Source organism: Aptenodytes forsteri, unplaced genomic scaffold (assembly GCF_000699145.1).
Source record: "Aptenodytes forsteri isolate BGI_AS27 unplaced genomic scaffold, ASM69914v1 Scaffold2, whole genome shotgun sequence".
Lineage (NCBI taxonomy): Eukaryota > Metazoa > Chordata > Aves > Sphenisciformes > Spheniscidae > Aptenodytes > Aptenodytes forsteri.
The window spans coordinates 3,004,940-3,030,876 of NW_008795695.1; positions in this window are offsets into that span (position 1 = coordinate 3,004,940).

The window sequence follows — 25,937 nt, forward strand, 5'->3', positions numbered from 1 at the left end:
AGGGTGGTGAAAGACTGGCACAGGTTGCCCAGAGAGGTGGGGGGTGTCCCATCCCCGATAGATGACCTTTAGAGGTCCCTTCCAACGCAAACTATTCTATGATTCTATGATTCTAAGCTGACTACCACATCATGTACTGCACATTAATTAGGTGAAGGAGCCCTGAGTTTTCAGACGGTGCTAAGGAGTTGCCTGGATGAGAAACACTAGTGTGGTCCAAAACTTAGTGACAACTAAAGGGGAGTAAAAGAAGGGGACTTCAGTTGACAACAATCTATGAGAGTACAAGATCACTGGACTACCACATCATGTACTGCACATTAATTAGGTGAAGGAACCCTGAGTTTTCAGACGGTGCTAAGGAGTTGCCTGGATGAGAAACACTAGTGTGGTCCAAAACTTAGTGACAACTAAAGGGGAGTAAAAGAAGGGGACTTCAGTTGACAACAATCTATGAGAGTACAAGATCACTGAAAGGATACGGGTTTTTTTGGACCTGTAGGTATGATATTTCATCAGGTGAATGTGATAACCACTACTAACACTTATTTCTTTTCATTCCATTTTATCACCATTTTGAAGAAGTTAAATGTGGCACAGCTTTCTATACTAGTAATTGGATCATATGTACTATTTGACAGCAAACCTCCAGAAAAAATGCCAACACATACGGACCCCCTTATCAAATAGGCTTGGATCTTGGTTGGCATTTGAGCTGCATGGTTCAGTATTGCCAGATGACCTCAGACTGTTCTAAAAATGTAATCTTGGATCTAGCAGTTATTTAACAATCGGTCTAAAACTGCTTGCTTTGTTGTAACTTTTCAGTTAGTTGACAGGTGTCCTAGACCTAGCTTTGATGTGTCAGATTATGCAAAAGTCAGTTGAAACATTTTTTTTAAACCTGATGTAAAATTGTATGGTTATGGTGCATATTATTATGTTAAAAATACTTTTTAAATAATAATATGTGTATTAAGTAACAATATCAGTCACTAGGAAGTGAGTTATAGATGCTGCACTCAACATACACAACTGAGAACAGAAATCTTGTGTAATCATTTCATTTAAATAGAATACTGGATGTGAGTTATACATTTGTTAATTCAGGAATAAAAATAGCCTTAATACTTTTTCAACTGAGGAAAAAGAGCATTTTCTTCCTGCTACATCAGATGGGAGACTGATGAAAGTTTATGTGCCTGCTTTTATCCTGTGTGTGGCAGGTTACTCAGGTTACATTTAAATCAAAATGTTTACTCTGTAGAAAAGGACTATGATGGTTCCTATCTACTAGATGTGAAGGGTTTTTTTGGCTTTTGATTTTGAGCTACACTTTAAAGTGCTTCAGTAGTAATAGTTGGGAAGAGATACTTGGAATAAATTTAATTAATTGCACAAAGTGCTGCTTTCTCCCAAGGTATCTTCCGTGCCACTTAAGGTGTTTATGGCATGTGAGTCTAGCATGTGGTTGCTGTCTCTTTCAACTGGAAATACCTAGGTAGGGCAATGAAAGGTAGCACATTACTAACTCTGTGGTTCTTATACAGTTTTTGAAAAAAAGAGGTAGTTATATGACTGGTAGCACAGGATTGTCTGTGAATGGAAGATGTTAAATCACCTGCTTGCAATTCAGGAAGACCCAGTTACACGTCTTGACTTAGAGATGAAACTTTTGTGAGAGACTCAGAATTTACTTTTATGCTCAGAGTGCTCAACTGAGGCGTAGGCACCTCCTGCTGGTATAGTTAGTTAGCAATGGTGTTAAGGAGTTTGAAATATTAGCAGTATCTTTCTTTTCAAGTTACCAGTGGTTTTCAACTACCTTGTCCTGTATTAGGTTTTGGTTTAGTTGTCTTCTAGGAACCTAACAATACTTTTGAGTAGAAGGATAAAGGAATTGACTGGGTTATGATAACAGCTATCCCAATTTTATAATAACTAGATTAATAGGAGCTGTACCAGATCTTCATTGCAAATGTTACTTTTTTCTCATTGGATACATAAATACATTCCTTTATCTTCAGAGGGTTTGTCTTTCTTTTTTTTTTTTTTTTTTAAATTAAAAAGTTTTTTTACCTTAAAATGGGAATGACAAAAGGTAAAGTTAATTGAAAATTTACCTTCCAAATTGCTGGGAACAATTTGTTCAATATTCATTTGAATTGATGTTTAGTAGACTGTAACTTAGACCTGCACATAGCATTGGCATTCAGTGGAAATGTGTAAACAGCAGAGGTGAACAACTGTGACAAAATCCAATGTTCTTAAGACACAAAAAAAAGGACACAAATTAGTTGTATAAAAGATATGCTTTCCCTGTCTTGTCATTACCCTTTTTTACAACCTGATCAAATTTCAGGTGAAATTAATTAACTTTTCAATCTTTACTGATTTGTTTTTTGAGAAACAAGGATTTCTGAAGTAATTATCTCAAAGTGGGGGGTCCTTTATTGTCTCCAGTATTTCTTGTGATTTTAATGGGAAATCTAAGCTAGGGAAAAAGTGAGTCCATCAAAATGTACAGTGTTGATCACTGTACATATCGGATGATAGATTATAAAAAATGTCTGATATCTAATTCTTCCATTATGTATTGAACATAATATTTTTGTAATGTCTTCTATATTTAAAAATGAGTAATCAAGTAACATGTTTTCTAAGATTTATGAAAGAATATGCATCTAGAGGGATTTTCCATCTCTCAGACTTTGTCATCTATTAAATAATAATGTGCTTAAATAAGGGATGTGCATTATTCACAAGCTACAACCTTTTAAAATTTAAATTATTCTCTCTTGACAAATTCTGTTTTTTAAAACCTTGCAAACTGGAACAATTTCACCCCTCCCTGACCATCTCAGGCCACCCTTAGCCCCTCTCCACACCCTGCTCAAGCTTTCCAGAGACACTGGTATAAAAATGTTCTCACTCTTTTAATTATCTTTTTCAGATATTTTCTGTCTGGACATCCTTGAGTAAAGCAAAAAATTCACAGTAGTTTTATAATTTTCTGCCATCGCTAAGAAGTTGTAATAGATCATGAAAAAGCTACATAAAGTGAAGAACATGTATGTTGATCTACTTATAATGTGGAATCCAAACATCTAGCATGTAATTAAAAGTATACGTTTTTCAGAGGTACAATTTTTTTCCTGTTTAGATGATAGCATTTTCATATTTGTGTATAAAGAACCTGGAATAAGAAAAAGTAGTACTCATACAAGAAGTTGTAATAGATCATGAAAAAGCTACATAAAGTGAAGAACATGTATGTTGATCTACTTATAATGTGGAATCCAAACATCTAGCATGTAATTAAAAGTATACGTTTTTCAGAGGTACAATTTTTTTCCTGTTTAGATGATAGCATTTTCATATTTGTGTATAAAGAACCTGGAATAAGAAAAAGTAGTACTCATACTCTCATATAGTTCTTAACACAATAGGATTTGTTGTCATTCTTGGCTCCTCTTGCAGTGAATTCAACCATCTGCAGTGAATCTACTGAATCTTCAGGGACCTATACCCACTTTTTCTCCCTTTTAACTGAAATTTCTTTTATTGGAACAGTTTTGCAGTTGTAAGAGAGGAGGAGGAAAGACGTTGTGGATGGAAAGCTGTAGTTAGGGTTAATTTCATGGGGGTTTTTGAACATCAAGATGAGGAGATCATGATAGTGATATAGGGAGTGCAAGATGAGTTACTGATTTGGTGGAGGGGAGAGGGTTGGACCATGCACAGTTTTCTGCCTGTGACATAAAATGTAGAAAGCAGTCCTGAGGGTGTTGAATGGATGGGTGTCCTGGTTTCAGCTGGGATGGAGTTAATTTTCTTCCTAGTAGCTGGTACAGTGCTGCGTTTTGGGTTTAGTACCAGAATAATGTTGACAACACACCGATGTTTTAGTTGTTGCTAAGCAGTGCTTACACTAGTCAAGGACTCTGCAGCTTCTCATGCCCTGCCAGCGAGAAGCTGGGAGGGGGCACAGCCAGGACAGCTGACCCAAACTGGCCAAAAGGGTATTCCATACCATATGACATCTTGCTTGGTATATAAACTGGGGGGAGTTAGCCGGGGGGTGGGACCACTGCTCAGGGACTCGCTGGGCATCGGTTGGCGGATGGTGAGCAATTGCATCACGCGTCCCTTGCTTTTTATATTCTTCTATTATTATTATTATTATTATTATTATTATTATTATTATTATTATTATTATTATTATTATTATTATTATTATTATTATTATTGATTGAGTGACTACATGGTGCTCAGTTGCTGGCTGAGGTTAAACCACAGCAATGGGTCACCAGGCCACCTTTCTGGGTAGTAGGATTGAACCTGAGCTCTGGCCATGTAGCAGCAGCAGCAGCTGGAATCCTTTGAAGCAGTGATAATTTCATTTCCAGAAGAGAGGAAAAGAGGCTGCAGACAAGAAATTATCCGAGCCCTGATGTCTGTGATAGAGCATGAAAGATGAAGAGGAGGTTTCTCCTCCTGCTTTCTATCAGCTTAGTGTTTTACTTGGGATCAGCAAGTTTTGAGGAAGCTGCTAATGCTGTTCACGTTTGACAAGGAAGTATACAGGGATGGAGATTTAGGTGTAAGCCATTCCTAACTGAGGCTGTGCCCTAAGAAGTCATGTTTTCCTCCCCAAAAGGTATACTATCAATGCCCCTTAAGCAGCTTCAGAATGATGTGGGTTAGTAGTTTATTTGCTGCAGCAATGCATCCAGGAGAGTCACAGCTCTGATCTAAATGGCGGCTCTGCGCCTTGCAGCTGCATCGTGCGTTGCACTGCCGGTTACCATTACCAATGCCAAAGCCTCCACCCCTCACCTCGCTCCCAGTGTATTCACACTTGGGCTATGTAAGAGAGCACCATGACGATTTTCTCCTACTTCCTAATTCTTTACCATTATCTGCTGTTTTCTAATGTTTAAATTCTTAACTGTATATTATAAAACCTGGTATAAAAATAGGGGATCTATCAAACAAAAAACACTTCTCAGTGATACCTCACTTCTGCTTGTGTTCCTGTCTTTGCTTTGGCTTAATGCTAGAAGAGAGAGTTTTGGAAATCTTAATGTTAAATGCACCAAACCAGTCAGTTTCAAAACACTTTTTTTTTTTCTCAAACTACTTCTGTGTATCAACTTCTTCCTAAAAGCCTTTTATCTCATATATATGGCTATGTTTTCCCAACATGAGTTTAGATTAAGAACTCCTCAGTTTCTACAGCCTTTTGATAAATGTGACAACCTGTGTTATAAGTACATCAAAGACATACATATTTTTGAATACTGGTGTAGTTTTGACTCAATATTTTCAGGCATTTTTGTTTTTTTCTTTTTTTTTACTACTGTGCAATATATTTTATGATTAATAGTGCATGCATGTATATGTGAAAGTAAAGAAGTAAAAGGAATTTGTTGTTTAATTCAAAATACTGGTTGAAGAAATTGAGTTGTGTACAGCTGGTGTTGAATAACTAGAGAAAAATTCCTGAAGCAAAAAAACCCATAAAATCAGGAAGCTAAAAATGGTGTGTTGGGGTTAAACTTTTAAGAAAATTTTGATATTCATTTCCTAGGTGACCTGTATGTCTTAAAAGATAGAACATAAAATTCAGTGTCAGAGAGTAAGAGGGATGCTGGTCAAAGTCAGCTGTGCAGGACCAAGAATCGCAGCTGGAATGGATGTGTCAGCCAATATCCATTTCAGGTAAGATGCTTCCTCAGGGCTGCGGCTTGTTCGTGTAAAGCCAAACTCCATAATGCTTTGGTCACACGCGAAAATCTTCTTGGTCCAGTCCATGGGAACTGTGGAAAAGCATGGGACAGCACCTAATCTATAGTCTTCCTGAGCTAAAATAGAAATCTTGCTTCTTTGCCATCTTGCTTGTGCACGGGCAGACTCCGATTTCAGTAGACTGCTCCCAAGTGAGTATTCAAATCGATACACCAAAATAGTAGGCAATAGGATCCATGTTGGCAGGTGTCATTCAGCACACAGTGCTTTGAAATTGCCTTATAATTCAAATTTTTTTAAACTATTGATGAAAGAAATCAGGCTGACTTTAGGCTTTCCTCTAGGAATCAATATACAAAATGAGATATACTAAGAGAAGTTATTGTGAGCCTTCATCAACAGAAGGTTTTATTACACTTTTTACTGATTTGCTGCCAGGTTCATTGTTGCTGCTCAACAGCATAGGATGATTTTTCCTACTTTGGGCAGCTGCTTTAGTAAACTGGAGAATAATGATGTTATGGAAAATCCCACTCATATCAGATAGAGCGGTGATGACTGTTTTGCTAATAACTTTTATTAAATATTCTGAAACTAATATACAGCCAGATAGAAACTGTCCAGCTTCTTCTACTACACTGGTTTTTGATGTAGCACTATATCCCACCTATGTCAACACTTTTTATTTGTAGGAATCTTATTATTAACTATTCAGAGCCAATGTTTCTCTGTTGCTTTTTTTTATTTTTTTGGTATTGCAAAAGTGTATATTTGCCTTTTTTGATGCTATTTGTTAATATGAGTAAAGCGAGAGGAAAGAGATTGCATGTTGTCTAATCAAAACTACTGACTCCAAAAAAGATTTTTTTTTTTTTTTCCCAAAAGCCCAATGGAAAAATAAATCTTCTCATTGCAGACAGCTGTTTATGTTGTGTGTTGTACCAGTTTTCTCTTGTGTAATTGTGCTGGTTTCGGCTGGGATAGAGTTAATTTTCTTCATAGTAGCTAGTACGGGGCTCTGTTTTGGATTTAGTATGAGAATAATGTTGATAACACACTGATTTTTTAGCTGTTGCTAAGCAGTGCTTACACAGAGTCAAGGCCTTTTCTGCTTCTCACACCACCCCACCAGCGAGTAGGGGGGAGGTGCACAAGACGTTGGGAGGGGATGCAGCCAGGACAGCTGACCCAAACTGGCCACAGGGCCATTCCACACCATATGACGTCATGCTCAGCATAGAAAGCTGGGGGAAGAAGAAGGAAGGGGGGGACATCTGGAGTGATGGCGTTTGTCTTCCCAAGTCACCGTTACATGTGAGGGAGCCCTGCTTTCCTGGAGATGGCTGAACACCTGCCTGCCGATGGGAAGGAGTGAATGAATTCCTTGTTTCGCTTTAGTTGCGCGTGTGGCTTTTGCTTTACCTGTTAAACTGTCTTTATCTCAACCCACGAGTTTTCTCATTTTTACTCTTTGGATTCTCTCCCCCATCCCACTGTGGGGGGAGTGAGCAAACAGCTGTGTGGGGCTTAGTTGCCAGCTGGGGTTAAACCATGACAGTAATATACTCTGTGAAAACTGGTGACTCTCTCAAAAATGTTGTTCAGAAAGTTAGAAAATTAAGTAAGACAACAAGAATAATTAAGGCCCTGGAAAACTTCCAGAATTAAGTACAACTGAAAATGTTTGCCTATTTTATGAAACAGACAAGAGTGCTTAAAATATGGTTAATGTATATATATCCTTCTAACCACTTTGGTGGCAACAAGGGTCTCAGTTCGTTGGTCTTTAATTAACATCTCTTCAAGCCCAAGAATCTGGGCAAGTGAAATTGAACTGCTTTGATTATTCTGTGAGCTCTTTCTCCTCACTTGCAAATGCTGACTCAAATGGCTTAACAAAGCAAGGAGAGAAGAAAAAAAAAGTAGGAAGTTGAGGAAGATGAGATGTCATATGCATTTTTATTGAGACTTGTGGCTTCAAGTTCTCCTGTCTGATTTGATGAAGCAACTGCTGGAACAAATTGGCTTTTTTCCTCTGTGCTGTTAATACCCCCCCCTCACAGTTCATGTTTACTGGCCCCGGAGCAGCTTTTGTGCCTGTTTGTCTTGGCTGATGCAAGCCTCAGCCTCAGCCCAGCCATGGCTGATGCTTAAGCATCAGCTGCCTGCCAGCCACCACAGCTAGCTGCTTCCTTAGTTCTTGCAGCTGCTTTAATTCTCCAGTGACTTTTGCTATAGCAGAATACATCAGTGTACAGGATTGCAGAAAAAAACTTCATTCCCAAGAAAGATTTTAAAATGCAATCTTATAGTATTTAAGCCCAGGAGTGTTACACTTGAACTCTGTAAGTCATTGCAAAATGTTAGGGTGACTGCATGTGCCAGAGAGAGTTCAACCTAGCTGTTCTGCCCAGTGCTATTGCAGCTATGTAATTTCCACTTTGTTCAAAAGTGGATTTAACACAACATAAAAGCAAATTAAATTTAAGTTTCAGTCTTGCCCATTGGTTGATACCTTTCATGCAGCTTTATTTTTGTCCACCAGCTACCAACAGAATGAATTTCTGTGGGCTTGGCAACTCTTTTCTTTTATGCCTCAGATGTGGCCCAAATGTACATGTTGTTTGAAATACGTAGTGTTTGAAGTGAAACGTAAAAGCAAGATGTTGAATTTCAGGTCCCTACATTTGTTAAAACAAAAAGAACACGTCTGGAATTGAAAGGTAGCAAATTAATAAAAAGAAATATGTGTAAGTAGGGTGCAAATGAATCCATGAGCTTAGCAAGATTAAAAGAAAAAGATTGATACTGATCTAGTAAGAGACATCACTGGAGTCACTAAGTATAACCAATTTTGGAAAAGCTGTTAAACCCAGATTTTTTTTTTTTTTTTTTTTTTTTACACTTTAAACTAATCTTTAATTATGGGCAGCCTGCATGATCCAGATTATCCCAGATTTGCTTACTACTAAATTCTTATTTCTTCGTCTGAAGGATTTTGTACTACCTATTAATTCAGTATTCTACCACTGAAAATAGTCAGTTAATAGTTCAATGTGTGAAACATTGGGTTTAAGAGCTCTCCCAAAATTAGCCTGTTATTCATACCAATATCAGTGCTTTTTTTTTAATCTTACTAAGTTCTGGGATTCATCTGCATCCTGTATGGATGGCAGTTTCCTAGATTTCCTGTGCTCTTTGGCAATTCCCAAGGAACCTCGATTTTCAGGATAAATCAGCTATTAATTTGTTCTCACAGACTATTGTAAGGATGCACCCAAATACTAAACTTAAGGTTTGTTTGTTTCCAGGAAGCTAGTGCTAGCATGGTGTTCTCACCCTCATTGCCTCTGTCCCCAGGCAAGGAGGATAACGAATTAATTGAAATCACTCCAGACATCACACTAGCTGAGTTGCATAGAAGGGTCCAAATCTAGTCATTTTCACCTATCTGGTAGGTTTTTTCCTCTTGTTCTGTGGGCTGCTGCTGAGGATACTTGAAGTTAATAAGGAGCAGAAGTAGGAAACCTCTTTTGTTTGATGTTTTCAGGTGTACATCACGCAGTGCACTGGGAGAATTTCTTCTCTCGGGCTGTGTGCTGAAAACAGAAGCTAACAGAGAAAATCCCAAACATTAAAGGAGAGATTTATTTTTCCCAGCTACTCTACTTATGATAACTTAATTGAGGTTTCTTGACAAATAAACAGTTTAAAGTTAATAATCTCAGGAGCAGGCTGTCAGTGCAGGTTTAGCAGGTTAATTATGTCCACACTTCGGTACTCCCCAAGTTATAAGTCAGTAAAATACCTCTGTGTTCAGCCAAACACTTAAGTGTGTTTAAGTGATTTACTAAACAGAGAGTAAGTGCTGAAGTAGTCTATGTACTTTTTATTAGTTTTGGCTGATAGTAGGAACCATTGACTTGTGAAAGGTCTCATTGCCATGGGCTTTATGAATGATAGCAGCATGTTCTCCAGGTAAGGAACTTTGATTGTTCATCCTGATGTTGGGTGGGGTGGGGGGGAGCTTGCTGCAACCTCACGAAAAAAGGTTGTAGCTGGGAAGGTGGAAAATTCCCAAAGTATGCAGCAGCAACAACAACAAAGAAGGTATGATGTTACACTCTGAAAGGGTGGAAACTCAAATGGGTCAGAGAGACATGAGAAGTTCCCTAGGCTCTTCTATTACTCACAACACTGTTGTAAGTGCTATGAACCCTGTTTAAAATGTAGTATTGCATACCTCTGCTGGATAAGGTAATTTCATGATTCAGGAGATTTGAAGGTTGAGAAGGGTTTTTCTGCACCAATGGACCTTACATAAGTGCATTGCTAAGGAAATGAAAGAATTCAGGGTTTGTTATTGTGTCTAGACCTGTCTGCCATCTCATGTCTAAGAACAACTGTTAAGAAGTGCTGCATGCATATGTATTGTGCAGCTACACAGTTGTCCTGGGAGTTAATCTGTGGAGTTAAACTGAGTTAAAGAGCATGAGCTGCTGCTTTTCCCATGTAGCAATCTCCTGAGCTGTAAGGTTTCAGCTTCTGGAAAGGGGGACCTTGGCAAAATGAGTGCCTAGATTGTGTCCAGACCCTGAAGGCTGAGCTTGGAGTGACTTAGTGATTGGATCAAAATGAGGTATATGCCAGGTAGATGAACATGTGTAAAGTACTTCTTTGAAACAGGTTCTTGATAAAGATCATTACTTTCTGCACTGAGCTGGGAGACTCTTTGCTCTCTCAACCTTTATCAATGATCTTGCCTCCTCATGTCACATCAGTCGCTGAAGACAGTGTGTGAGAAAGAGATTCCTTTGGAGTGTCTCTGGGCTGTTTATTAATCAACTGGAGTGGTTACTTTGACTGACATGAAACAACTCTCCAACTTTCACCTGGGGCTGAATGTGTTGCCCTGAAGCGTACTTGTCTTCTCTGGCCTGTGAATATAGAAGATTAAAATGATGATTGAACTTGCTTTTTGACATGGAAATACAGAGCACTTTCAGTAAGCTTCTGGAGTAGTATTTGCTTACACTTTTGTTTTTCCCAAGCATTGGCAAAATCTTAGCTCTAAATCTGACTTGAGCAAATACAAAGCAAAAAAACCCATGCTACCTTTTCTAGATTTGCAAGGGAACAGGAGGAAGAGACAGACTACTTGTCATTATTACAACCTTTCCTACCTGTTGTCTCCCCCCCGTATCTAAAGAGATTTCAAAGTAAAACAGTTGCACATACAGTGACCCACTGTTGTGCAATTTTACTATTTTTTTTCTTTAACTTTGAGGGAAGTTTAATTGATCATGTTGTGCTGAAAATCCTCTGAAAGCAAGGTTATTTCAAAAAGATATTGAAGTCCACAAGTACTTCAGTTAGTTTAGATATTTAGGGAAAACTGTGCTGTATTTTGTGCATAATAAGTGCCTTGCTAGCTAAGCATAAAATTATTTCAGTAAACATTTTGAGGATTACAAAGAAAATACTTAGCAAAAATTTTCTGTTCCTCCCTAGATTTGAAAGAGCTGCCCTTTGTTTTGAAACAAGTACAAATTTAAGAAGCAGCCATCCAAAAATCCGAACTAAGCAACAGCAAAACAGTGAGACAGAGCAAGTAGATGTTAAATACTATATAATTTATTTCCTCTGTTCCTGAGGTTCCTCTGTCTCAGAGCAGTTTTGTTGGCATACAGTTTTCCATTAAATACCACCTGTCAATGTAACTCTGTACTTGCATAGACGTTCTGAGAGAACCATTATGCTTTACTGAGCTATCCTGGGCATACTACAAACTACTTTTTGTTTGTTTCTTTACTTTTGAATAAGTCTCTTAGGACCGTATTTGAAATAAGATGTTCATTCAAAACAGTTGAGACCAAAAAGGAGGACTTAGGAGGACTTCCACTGTTTTTTCCTAACCACTTTTTTGTCCCTTCCCTCTGTTGACCATTGTCAGCCATGTGAGCCCTGTCAATATTACGAGGTTGTTCTACTGAAAGAAGGCTACCACAGTTAAGAAAGATTTCAGATAGGCTGTCTCTAGTTTATTATTATCTACTTTTTAAGTGATGGTGTGTTTTCTCAGTCTCCTTTCCCTGAATCGAGCAGATTGGAATAACAACAGATACTGTGGGACACATCTCAGAATACAGTATAGCAGTCAGTGATGATCTCCTGTTGGGCAGCAGGAGGGTATGAACTCCAGATTTAGATGAAGTGGCTAACTGGACCATGCTGCATTTGCCAAGAAACAGATAGTTTAGCTACTGTGGCGATTTTATTGTATTATTATGTTTGCAATACTAAGTTTCAGAAGTTTCCAGGGTTATGTGGCAGCTGAGCAAGGTTTTGAGGATCTGAATTTTTAGGATAGAGAGTAGCAGTCCCTTAGGGCATCTGCACTCTTATGAAGCCTAGTCCTTTGTGCAGCTTCCAGGAGAGCCTAAAGTCTCTCTCAAATCCTTTTTAAAGGTATCAGTCTGCATCACCAAGTTCCTAAATGTGTTTTATGGTCTTGTCCTTTTTGCACAGCTCCATTCTTGTTTCAGTGGGAGACAGGTAATTAAGTCCCTTAGGTTTCTTGGAAAATCCAGTTTAGGAAGTGCTACAAACTTCAGTGGGCTAAGCTGGGCTTTAAAGTAAAATCTGTTACCAATGCATTGCAGTTAAGAGTGTCTGAGATCTGCATGCATGTCTAGCTAAGTTAACTTCATTGCAAACGCATCATTTCCAGAATTTCACTGATGGGAGGTTTTTTCTATGGTTTGAAAAAATACGCAGAATTACTTGATTGCTACATACTTTCTCATCTGCATATCTTAGATTTTAAAACAGTTAAAAATCAGGTGTACTAGGCAAGAATTGCAGTGCAGTAAGCGATATTCAAAAAGAATGAGAAACATTACATTGCTATTTCCAGAGTTGTGAAAAAGGCAATTTAATACTGTAACACTGACAAATGTTTATATTTTAAAGCATGCATAGAAAACTGAAATTGAATGTTGCATAAACATTTTCTAATTTGGAGAGCATAGTCTTCAACACCTTTGTACTACAGTGGTTTACTTAGTGTATTTTCATCTCAAGATTATTTGAATTACTTGATTGCTACATACTTTCTCATCTGCATATCTTAGATTTTAAAACAGTTAAAAATCAGGTGTACTAGGCAAGAATTGCAGTGCAGTAAGCGATATTCAAAAAGAATGAGAAACATTACATTGCTATTTCCAGAGTTGTGAAAAAGGCAATTTAATACTGTAACACTGACAAATGTTTATATTTTAAAGCATGCATAGAAAACTGAAATTGAATGTTGCATAAACATTTTCTAATTTGGAGAGCATAGTCTTCAACACCTTTGTACTACAGTGGTTTACTTGGTGTATTTTCATCTCAAGATTATATATATAGTAAATTCAATTTTCTCTTTAAATACAATCTGTTTGTATTGTATTGTGCAAGTAATTCTCTGGAGAAATGGGGTAAGTTTTATTTATGTATATTATTTTCCATTGTGCTGTAGGATTATTTTTGAAAGGTCAAACCTCGTAAACCACAGTATAACTTTTCTCAGTGATTAGATTTAATCTTTTAGATTTGGTACTATTTATTTGTAATTACTCATTTTCAGAAGAGACTGATGAATAATGTTCCAGGGTTGAGAATTTGTTGAAAGTCTGCACTCTTTCAAGCTGATGTTCCCACCTTTCACTGTTTATTGGTAATGGAATTATCATCAGCAAAGCTTATTTGAAGGCAGGCACCCCCTTCCTTTATTCTCAAGGTAGTTGAAGGCAAATAGTTCTTACAATAGAGGTTTTCACCCTAATCTAAGGTATTTAATCTTATGGAGAGACAAAAAGGAGAAATAGGCTACTCACAAATTATCTACATGGCAGAAAAACTCCTTGGAAAGACAGGAAAAACCTACAAGACAAGCTATTTTGAAAGACAATTCTTCAGCATATAGACCTTTGGCAGAACAGGTCTTATCAGGCACAACTAAATGAGAAACTTTTTCTTATGAAGACAAATGGTCAAAAATAGGCATTCCTCCTTAATACATTTGTGAAAGTCTTCACAAGACTTCAGAGACTTGAAGTACATGGGAAATTTGAATGGTCTACTATATATAATAAAAGCACACAGTACAGCATAGAATCAAAGAGTAATGTACATCAGAAGGGACCTTCAGAGGTCTCTAGTCCAAACCTCTGCTCAAAGCAGGCCCATTTTAATCAAGTTGATCCGTCTTGTCCAGTTGAGCTTTGAGTATCTCCAAGGATGGAGTTTTCACAGTGTCTCTGGGCAACTTCTGCCATTTTTTGGACCATCCTCATAGTGAAAAAGACTGTCCTTTAGACTGAGTCAGAATTTCCTGTGTTCCAACTTGTGCCCGTTGACTCCCTTCTTTCCACTGTGTACCTCTGAGAAGAGTCTGGATCCTTCTTCACAACATCCTTTGATTGTAGGGAGTTGTAGGGAGCAATAAGCTCTTCCCTGAGTAACTTCAAGCTGAACAAATTCAGTTTTGTGTATTTCTTTGTACATTGTGAGATCCAGTGCTCACTTGTCTTGGTAGTCATCTGCTGAACGTGCTCCAGTATGTCAGTGTCTTTCACATATGGATAGTCTTTAATGAAATACAGGACAAGCAGAAGGGGAGAATCACTTCACTGGACCTGCTGGCCACACTTTTGCTAATAAAGAGCAGGATGTGCTTGGCTTTCCTCATTGCAAAGGGACACTACCAAGTCCTCTTCAGCTTGCGGTCTGCTAGGACCCCCACATCTTTTTCTGAAAAGCTGCTTTCTAACAATTTTTCTGGAAATATTTTAAGGATCTTTTGTATTTTAACCTTATTTCTGTAAACTAAATGCACAGTGTTACTTTTATCTGCTTAAAAATATATATCTCTGCCCAGATTATGTATTGACATTTTGGGAGGATTAGTTAGCTTTATACTTAATGTAGGATATACATTCTTAGCCTGAAGTGCAAAAGTTATTTATCTGTAACTATGGTTTTGATTGGCATGTCCATAATTAAGCATTAAAAAATGTTTCAATTGTGGGTATATATGACAACAGTTGACATGATCAGCAAGGTAACAAGGTAACAAAATGTCCATTCAATGGTAACAAAATACCATTTCAATTTCCCTTTAAGGAGACCTAGCTGAGTGGCATACAGAGGTCTCCTACGTAAATCTAATCATATCCCTGGCTTTACAGTGTTTCAAGCAGTGGAGCATGCAAGCTACTAACGCAAAATCTTAAGATGGAAAAAGAAGAGAATAATGAGTTATTCTAAGTTAGCATAGCTTGTTTTCTTTGAAAAAACTTCTGTTTATGAAAAATTAACAATATGAGAGCATAGCAGCCCAGCATGCTAGGAGCTAATTTAACTGATGACTGCAGCTCAGTTCCTGACATGCTGCTTTGCAGGGTATGAAAACTGCAGTTAGCTCTGATTTTGCTGTTGATGACATACATCAAGCAAGGCAGGAGAGTTTTCTCTCATACTTTACAATAATAAAAATGATGGAAGAAAGAGTGACAGCTCTTTGCTGATCCTATGCTTAAAGCTGTTAAAGTTCTTGGCACTTTGCTCTCATGAGACTGTAATCATAAGATGTTGTTGCATACTATTAGTGGCAGTGGCCATTAAATATGCACCTGAAGGACAAATAACATAAACAGGGCATTTGAAACTCTGTTTCAGCACATTGCAAGTTCATAGCTAGGAAAATGATTGCAACTGAACTGGCAATGAAATTAAAGATTGAGTTCTCTCCAGCTGAAATGTACAGGGCTGAGGACAGAGAAGTTAGTTGATAATCATAGAAGATAAGGCTGAGAGTCACCTCAAGAAGTCATTGGCTCTAACTCACTCCTCCAAGGCAGGGTCAAATCAACACAAACCTTCTTTTAGCTATTTTGTTCTTTAAAATTACCAGTAATGGGAGATTCAAGAACCCCTAAGTTGATTTTTACTTTCAGATTTTTTTTTCAACTACCATCTAAAATTAAAGTTATTTAATACAGTTTAACTTGATTACTTCTTGTTCCATCTTGAGTGAATCTGGAGAACATATGATGTCTTTTTATTATGGAAGCTTTTAGCACATATTGGGTACAGTTATCATGTCTCCCCAGTCTTCAAATAAATCTCCTTTTATAACTCACACATCTTTTTCTATAGATCTTCTATTTGGCGACTAAGTGCTTGTATTTGCACAGCTGATTATTCTTACCTAATAATTTTCTCTTCCCATTACAGAATTACATCCTACATAATTCAGGGTATTGCTTCAATTAGTCAAGAGCATTTTTTAAATCACATCCTTTCCTGGCAGCACTGAAAGCACTTTGCGCACCTTTCTCCTACTTCCTGCATTCATATTGTCTTCAAATTTGAGGAAGGTCCTTCGTTATCTAGCTCATTAATGAAACTATTGAGAAGTACTGAATGCAAGAGAGACACTTGGCTGATTTCATTTAACACATTTTTTTTAGTTTGTTTTATTTTTACTGTGAACCTTTGCTAACTACTCTGGTGATGAGTTTTCTGCAAGATATGAACCCATTTTAAAACTGTTTAATCTACAGTGGTTTAGCCAACGCGTTTCTCAGAATATCACAAGACTGTCAAAAGCCCTTGCTACACTGAAGAGGCATAGTGTCAAGATTCTTTTTATTTATAAGGCCTGTTAAGGTGTTATAGAAAAAAGTTAATCTTATTTTTGACTCTCATTCCTGTATTATCTTTTAGTTGCTCACAGTTGTTTGGATTAGGTATCCCAGGATCCTTCTGGATGTTGAAGAGCCAGAGAAAAAGAAAATGTTGCTACTGCTTTCACTTTTCCTCTCAGTGTCTCATTTTGTGCTGTGATCATCAAGGAAGGATTTTGCAGTTAATTTTATTTATTTATTTATTTAGAGATCTATTCCCAATGTGTATTTTAAGTACTAAATTATTAGTTCAGTTAAGCATGTTTGTTTCTTGGTGTGGTTCTGTGCTATTGGGACTGTTCTGTCTGTCCCATGACTACTTCTAGAATCCTTCCCAGGTAAAACATCTGAAATACGACACGATAAAGCCAGACAAAACTCGAAGTGGCTCATTATAAACAGTGCAATTGTAGTGTGGACTTCTGGCTCTGTTTTACAAGGTAATTTTTGGCTGTAATTCCTTTTTGCAAAGCAAAGAGGATGGAAATAAAGACAAAAGACTGAACTTTAAGTTTTGGCATTTTTTCATGTACTGACCACATACCTTTATTTAGGTACAGTAATCCAGTTCTTCAGCACTTTCAAAAATAGGTGTCTATATTTTTTTAGACACTCTTAAGAGTTTTAACAAATGTATTCCCATTTCATTTGTTTTAGGGAAGAAATTTAAACAATGTGCACTGAAGTGGGAAATGTATTTACGCTACTTCTAACTGAACTTCTGCAGTATGCACTATTGAACCACAGACATCTTAGTTGTAGATGTGTCTAGATGTCTAGATATCTAGACACTATGAGCAAAAGGAACTCAAAATAGGAGTCATTCACTTAGAAAAGAGACAGAACAACACAGAGCTCTTGTTAGGAAGCTATTCCCTATTTATTATTTAAGAGGCATTCAGGCCACACTCAATTTTTAACTGGATTAAGCTGTAACCAGTGAAACAATACTGGACATAGAAGAATGTACGTCTTTTGTATATTGTCAATACTGGATAGAAGAATGTACGTCTTTTGTATATTGTATCTATTTAATCAGTTCTCAGTTGGAAAGCTCTCTAGATTTCAGATTGTGGTCTTCCTTTTGTCGTCCTTCAGAACTTGGCCTTTAACCACAAATAACTAATTCTTTTTCTCAGTTGGAAAGCTCTCGAATAGATTTCAGATTGTGGTCTTCCTTTTGTCTGTCTTCAGAACTTGGCCTTTAACCACAAATAACTAATTCTTTAATCAGTTGTTCCATTTTCTGTTGTGTCTTAGGAAAGCTACCTGAAATAATTACCTCATCTAATCAAAGATTTAATGAATCCTTGATAGGAAGAAAACAAATATGATTTGAATTGAGCCATAGGCATGTATTAAGACTGTTGTTATTACACTTGTTCTAAAAAATAATCTAAGTAATCTAAAATAATTACTTTTTCAAGGAAGGAATTAAATAATTTCCCCTTCATTATTTATTTTGTTGACTCTTTTTCTCAGCAGTCTGCCTACTTTCCTACTTTCCTAGAGGACTGACTGGCAAGCTGCTGGAAACATACATAACGGTTCTCTCAGAGCCAACACAAAGTTAGTAGAAATGAGACAATTTGACTGCAGAAGACTCTATCTTCAAAATCTTTTTCTTTCTACAAATTGTCTTCTGCCCTGAATTCAGATTAAAATACTTACTTGAGATAGTTTGCAAGTGTGTGATTGTGCATATTTTGAATCAGAACCTTTTCTGTGTTTACTCTGAGTGGTAATGGTGTATTAAAACAGAATGGCTTGCTGTTCACACAAACTACAAGGAGGCAACCAAGGCATTCTCTTCAGAAGATTTATCTGAATCACTCTAATGCCTGTGCAAACATTTTTGTAATTTAAGATTTCTCAAATTCAAATGAAACCAGTGCATACCCTGTTACTGTCACTCAGTAAATTTTATTTCCTTCAGCAGTCTCCTCTATTGATATCCGCATTTCTCCCTTACTCTATTGCAGATTCCTACTTTCTGGGTCATGGATCTGAAGAGAAGCAGAATTTACTGTCTCTTCTGTTGCCCAGATCCTGCACCATATTCAACTTCTAAATTTTGTTAATAATTTTTTATAGCAGTCTCATTCTGTCTGACTTTGATTTCTTTTAGAAAATGGGGGAAATGTGAGTCTTAAACAAAAAAAAAGTGAAGAGCTTATAAACAGACATAAATATTACACAGAAAATCAGTGAGAATATGATTTCTTATCTTTTTTTTTTATATCCTTTCTTTTTCTCTCTCGTCCTTTTTAGCTCAGTAGAGACAAAGTTACCATGTGTCCTCTCTTCATCCCTTTAGGCTTCAGCCATCGTAACTCCTGCAGCCCACCTGAGGATCTTTTGGGTCTCTCACACTACGTAGGGAGGAAGGAGGCTGATAACAGCTCTGAACTTTAAATGAATGCCTGATATTCCTTCTAGGGTGATATGTCTTTTCATTGGACCTTATTCTGGTCTATGCTTATTCTTTAAAACATTTTAATCTGTTATTGCATAGCTGGTTTAGCTATTTTGGAAGGAAAAGAGAAGGGAGAAGGGAGAAGGGAGAAGAGGGAAGGGAAGGGAAGGGAAGGGAAGGGAAGGGAAGGGAAGGGAAAGGTGGAGGATAAAGGTGGTTATGTTGGAGGCTTACCAGCTGTAAAAGGGATATTATAGATGGGTGACTAGTAGAATAACTGCTGTAAATTCTGCTACTAAATAACTTCGTCTCAGTATGAATTTGTAGAACAGTGGAAGAACTATTATATCTGCCTACTTGTAAAAAGTGAGTCTTTATGACTTTTACTGTAACTACTTTGATATACTAATATGTTGGTACAAGACTATGCACTCATTCCATATTTTTGCTGTGATGTGTTGTTCATTCAGATAAAAATACTTGATCCCCAAACTCTAAAACAAGAGAGGACTGTTCAGTTTTATGCATGCAAGAAGTGTCCATACTACTTTTTACGTCATTTTGTGGCTTACTTATAGAAATCAGTGACTGACAACTGATAAATTGTTTAAATCAGTTTTATACATGTAATGTACACATGTAACAATATCTCTGTTCAACTAGAAGTCCACATAACATGTTTGAAAATGATTCCTACAACATCTAATCCTCTTTCATTGTAGAATGCAACTGCTACCTTTTAATCTTTTTTGCCCAAAACACAATTTTGCTGTTATTCTTCTTCATAAAATGAGTTGGCTAGCATGAAATTTTCTAGTGAGACAGGAAGGAAAAGGTTTACTGAACTTGTCTGAGACAGCAGATATGCAACTATTGCTTTTTTAAATTCTCTCCCCCCCCCCCCCCCCCCCTCTCGTTATTCGTTAATGATGTCTCTATCTGTCACTAGCTGAAGTTGTTTTATTTTCTCTCTTTACCTTCAAAAAAAAGAGATCCTTTTTAGTGGACAACTCTCTTAATTGCTATTTTGGTTTTATCGTAGTATTAGTTTCATGATTTGAAATTAATTTAATGTTAGATATCCTACTATGGAATAGGGAAGAGAACAGAGATTAACTTCAAATCCGTATTCGTTGGCAGCAAATATGCACAGAATCTATTAAAACATAATGATACATAAAATACTAAAATCAAGATAGAGACAATGCTACTTACACTGCTACTCTTTATCAGCATCTGTCTTTCAATGGATTCTATAATGCTCTTTGCCAATTTTTTAACTATATAGTACTTTCTCAGTTCTGTAAATACAATTAACTTCAAACTGCTTTCCATTTGTGATGGAACGAAAGAACAACTAGCAACATGAGGTCTGTTCCACAGACCTCACCTTAACTTTCCTGCTTTCAATTTTTGCTATGTACATGAAATTACTTTCTAAAATCTCCTCCCTTTAGTCTGAAATAGGTGTATCATGGGTATTGAGTCTGGCAGACTGCGTGCTGTCACTGAGAAACAGAAGCAATGTCAAAACAGGTATTTGAAGAGTTCTCTTTGCTTGACTGCAACTTTGAAAACTCTTGAAATGTCGATGATTATGAACTCTATATATTATGCATGACATAACATGCATATATATATATGTTTTATATATATATAAAACAGATCAAGTATGTTACCTTATTTAGTCTGGAACAAGTTCAAGACAAAGGGAAACAAAATGTTGATTTAAAAAATCAGTAGGGGAGCAAAAATGACAGAGGAGAATGAAAATGCAAATTGACAAGCCACTAGGAATGGAAAAATACAAATTTTCTGTTAGAGTTATTTGAAATTCATTTGATGACTTCTACCATAGCAATATGACTTCTCCATATTGATATGCTCTTGGTGTTAACTATGTAAGCCACTATAGGACAAAGGTTATACAATGCATGAAATAAGATGATTTATATTGAAAGTGATTTGGAGTAAGAATTAATGAGCTTTCTTTTGTGTGCTTTGATTTCTTCCCTAACAGAGTGGGGCAGCAGTAGCAACAACACATAACAACAAAGATACTAATTTATTCATTTTCTATCTTTGTGGCAGCTCTTCTAGGAATACGATGCTGCTGTGATGATTCATGACATAGATGGTATTTGGGATGAGATTGAGATACTGGTTAATAGGATGAAATTTTGTTTTATTAATCTTTAAAGTTTCTTCAGTATAGAAGTGAAATAAATAGTATATGGTACTTCAGCATGCAGTCAGAAGTTTGTTTTCTCACTTTGTAGTAAAATGCATGGATTTGTACCTGATCATCCCTACTGTTCTGTATTAAGGATAAATCATTGCCAAGTGTGTTCTAGAGCATACATTTAATTTTAAATCCCACAAGTGATAGGAGTTTGTGTTTAACTTGCTGTAGATTCTTGTGCTTTAACATACATTAAAAATGACAAAATCAAGGACGTTCTCAGCACAGGCTAAAATGGAGGGTAACACTTGGAATTAACTTATTATGCTGCTTAGAAAAGAAAGGAAATAGATACTCCCTTCAAAACAAAAATGAAGTTACTTTGGGACAAGTCAATAAATTATTGGATAAAGGCTCAGCCTGGATTCTAAGCTTTTTCTCAGTCCGTGTGGTAGACCAGCCTCCCTTTGCTTAAGCAAGCTCTTTTTCCCTTATATGAGAAAGTCAATAATAGCTGGTTCATTGTCATGATTTTATGTCATGTTTTTTAGCAAAATTTTGCTTTGTTATCACTTGTATCACTTCGACATATATCTGATATATCAGATCTTCTCCAGCCTGTCCATTGGATGGAACAGTGTTCCATCTTTTGTGTAACGAGAACAAGAAAAATATTCTTTTTACATTTCGTATAAAAACATTCTGAATATGTGACGATAGGTATGTTGAAAAGAATTACAGTATACTCTAAGTAAGGGCATTGCTTAGAAAGACTTTTGGAGGCCTTCAGGAGAGAAATTATTTCCACAGAACAGTGATTTAAAAGTGACATTGAGGAGGCCTAAGGAATGTCTATGGGCACATTGTGCAGTCTGGTTTTGATTAGATCATGCTTGCAAATTATAAGTCAGATGGCAACCTGAGATATTTTAGGAAGCAATGATTAGACTTTGGAATGTAAAAATGGCAAAGTACCCTGAGAACAAACCATTAAAATTCTGGTTGTCTAAGTGTCTATTGTACTTGTCTAAGAAGTACAATACAATCTTGAACCTCAAGATCTTGTTCCTTCTGAGGAGCAAGAAGTTTTGCAACTGGAGCAGTAAGTGGTCATCTATATTAAAATATGGCTCAGAAATTAGTCAGTAATGTTTATTTTGATAGACCCTGTATTTCTATGTTTTAAAATGCATGAACAAAAGATTGATACTGCCTCATAGTTGCAACCACTAGTCTTAGCAGAGTGGCTATGAAGCCTGCTGGCTCGAAGGCTCATGAACTATTAGACCCCAGCACTAGTAAAGCTATAAAACTGAGTAAACCAAGGTTTAGGAGAGTTGGGGAGGAGGAACTTGTGGAGGCCAGATGTACTAACCTTCAGAGGGAGAGGGACAGGCAGGGGAAAGGGGAAACTTGGTGGTTTAAAACAAGAATAAACAAGTAACCAACAATCTACTGTTTTCAGTCTATCCTTCCTCCGTCCCTCTCCAAATTGAAATATAGAAGGAAGTCCACATAGAAGTTGGAAAAAAGTATGCGTGTCTGTGGTGGGGGGAAGGAAGGGTCAGAGTTTTCTGCATAAAGCATAACAGGGGGCTGGTTACCTGCCATGAAGGTTAATGGCATCTGGTACATGAAGTGTTCTTCTGTTGCTTATGCCAGTGTGGTTCACTTACAGGAGCTCAGAAAAACAAGCGGGTATGTTTTCAACATATAGGATTACATCGTAGTACACTTTTACCTTTAAGTTAGTAGCAACAGAGAAAGATTATTTGAGGCAGACAGCATCAATCTGAAGCAGGATTGTGCGATGAATGTTTGTACCAGCCAACAGATTTGTGGTTTTTGTACTGAGAATACCTTATGGCAGGGTAAGAATTTAACTGATAATCAGGCTATGGCAGTGGGTAGATCTGATTATTAGGTGTTTCTATGTATATCCTCATGTGTTACTGAGGACCACATGATGACTTCCTCTTGAGTAGGAGATAGTTGGCATGACTCTCTGTATCAGTGAGATGAGAGGAGCCAAGAGAGAGGTTCTGGACACAAAGTTTAAGCTGTTGAAGAGGAGATAAGACTCCTGAGTGTAGTTCCTGCAAAAAATGATATAGGGAAGAAGGTTTTCATTTTATAAGACGCTACCTGACTTTTTTTGAAAAAATTGAGACCGTATAGAAAGGAGGGGCTTTGTCTAAACACCATGGTAGAGCCAATGATAAAATCTAGTAATTATAAAGGCTGAAAGACAGTACATGATGACAGAGGAACACACAGTTCAAAATGACTCCTACTCAACAGATAAATCTAGGGAAGCTAAAAGTCCTCTTCAACTTATTCATAAATCATTTGGAACAGTGATGAACAATTAGGTGACAAAACTTAGATGATACAAAATGATATAGTACAGTAAAACCAAAACCCAACTTTGAGGAACTACAGAATGATTTCACTATCCTGATATCTTAATGAGTGTATAAAATGGCAGATGAAATTCAGGGCAGGCGAAACTCAGGGCAGATAAAGGAAAGGCAACCTTAGTTACTACATCATTGAGAAACTCTGTATTAACCTTCACCACTCAAGGAAAGAGGTCTTCATGCCATTAAAACACCAACACAGTGCTCAGAGGTTATCAAAAAGTATGTAGGAATTTTCTGGAATGGATAAAAGGAAAGCGAAAACCAAGAAGCACTGCTGTAAGTCGGCATATATATCTTTGTGATGCTCTTAAATCTTGGATGTTACATTATGTTCTGATCCCCTCATCTCAAAGGTAATATAATAATTTGAAAAAGGTAAGAAAAAGGGATATGAAGATTACCAGAGGTATAGAAAAGCTATAAGGGAGACTATAAAGAGTGAATAAAGATACATAGAAGTAGTAGCAATTAGTTTGGATAAAGTTCTGCAGGGACATATTTAAATAACTATATCCAAAATCATGAGAGAGATTATGGAGAATGATTATTCATTATTTATTATAAAACAAGAAGTGGAAAGTATCAAATGAAATGATGAGAGGTTTTAAAAGGAACAAAAGGAAGTGCTGCTTCAAACCATGCTTAATTAAGCTGTGGAATTCTGTGCCAAAGGATGCTGTGGATGCCAAAGTATAAATTGGTTTAAAAGTAATTAGGGAAATTCATGGAAGAAAAGATCTTCAATACTTATTAAACACACAGATGAGGATAAAACCAAAGTATCAAATGAAATGATGAGAGGTTTTAAAAGGAACAAAAGGAAGTGCTGCTTCAAACCATGCTTAATTAAGCTGTGGAATTCTGTGCCAAAGGATGCTGTGGATGCCAAAGTATAAATTGGTTTAAAAGTAATTAGGGAAATTCATGGAAGAAAAGATCTTCAATACTTATTAAACACACAGATGAGGATAAAACCACTGACTAATGAAGTATTTAAACCACAGGATTATATTTTACTGCATTAGGGAAATACCTAAACTTAGAAGGATTTTGGTCTCTGACAAGAGCAACAGGAAATTTTGAGCAATGTGTTTTCTTAAGAAGTCTGGCCTTGCTAACAGTGGGGTCTCACGGAGCAAGGTACTGCTACCCCTTCATAGAACCACCATCTGAAGGTTAAGAATGCAATGAAGGTATGGTAACCCAGATCCCAATGAGGGACTTTAACCACCTGCTTATCTGCTAGAGGGACAATATAGCTGGGCAGAAGCAATCCAAGAGGTTTCTGAGTGCATGGATGACAACTTCCTAAGAGAGGTAATCAAGGAGTCAGTGAGGGGGAGGTGCTCTGCTGGATCTGATTCTTACAAACAAGAAATAATTGTTTAGGAGGGATGTGATAGTTGGGGGCAGCAGCTTTGGCTGCAGTGAATATGAGTTGGTGGAGGTCAGGATCCTGAAAGGAGGGAACAAGGCAAAAAGCAGGATCGCAATGTTGGCCTTCAAGAGAACAGACTTGGGCCTTTTCAGGATGTGCTTGGAAGGATACTGTGGGATACAGTCCTGGAGAGAAGAAAAGGGAACTAGGAGAGCTGGTTGATTTTCCAAGGCCACATCCTCCAACCTCAAGAATGGTCCACCCCCATGTGCAGGAAGCCAGGCAAAGGTGTGAGGAGGCCTGCAAGAATGAACAAAGAGCTCCTGACAAAATTCAGTATAAAAAGAAAGCATACAAGAGATGAAATTAGTGTCAGGTGACACAGAAGTATAGACACACTGTGTTAGTGTGGAGGAACAGGGCTAAGAAAGCCAAAGTCCACCTGAAGATCAATCTAGCAAGAGACATGAAGGTCAACAAGAAGGGCTTCCATACAGGTATATCAGCATCAAAAGGAAAGCTGAGGAAATACAGACACACCGATGAATGGACCAGGGGAGTTGGTGACAGAGCACTTGGAAAAAGGCCAAGGTACTCAATGACATCTTCATGTTGGTCTTTTTTGTTAAGATTAGCCCTCCAGAATCCTGACTCCCCAAGACCTGTGGGAAAGTCTTGAGCATGGAAGACCTGCTTTTGATGCAGGAGGATGAGGTTAGGGAATGTTTAAGCAGACTGATGTACGTAAGTCCCTGGGGTCTGACAGGATGCACCCACCAAGTGCTGAGGGAACTGTCCAATGTCACTGTGAGGCCACTCTGGTTTATTTTTGAATGGTTGTAGTGATCAGGGAAGGTTCCTGAGGACTGGAAGAAAGCAACTGCCGCTTCTGTCTTCAGAAAAGGCGAGAAGGAAGATCTGAGGTAGTACAGGCTGGTCAGCCTCACCTTGATCCCTGGGAAGGTGATGGAGCAAATTATTCTGGATACCATTTCCAGACACATGAAGGACAAGAAGGTAGACTCATAGAATCATAGAATAGTTTGGGTTGGAA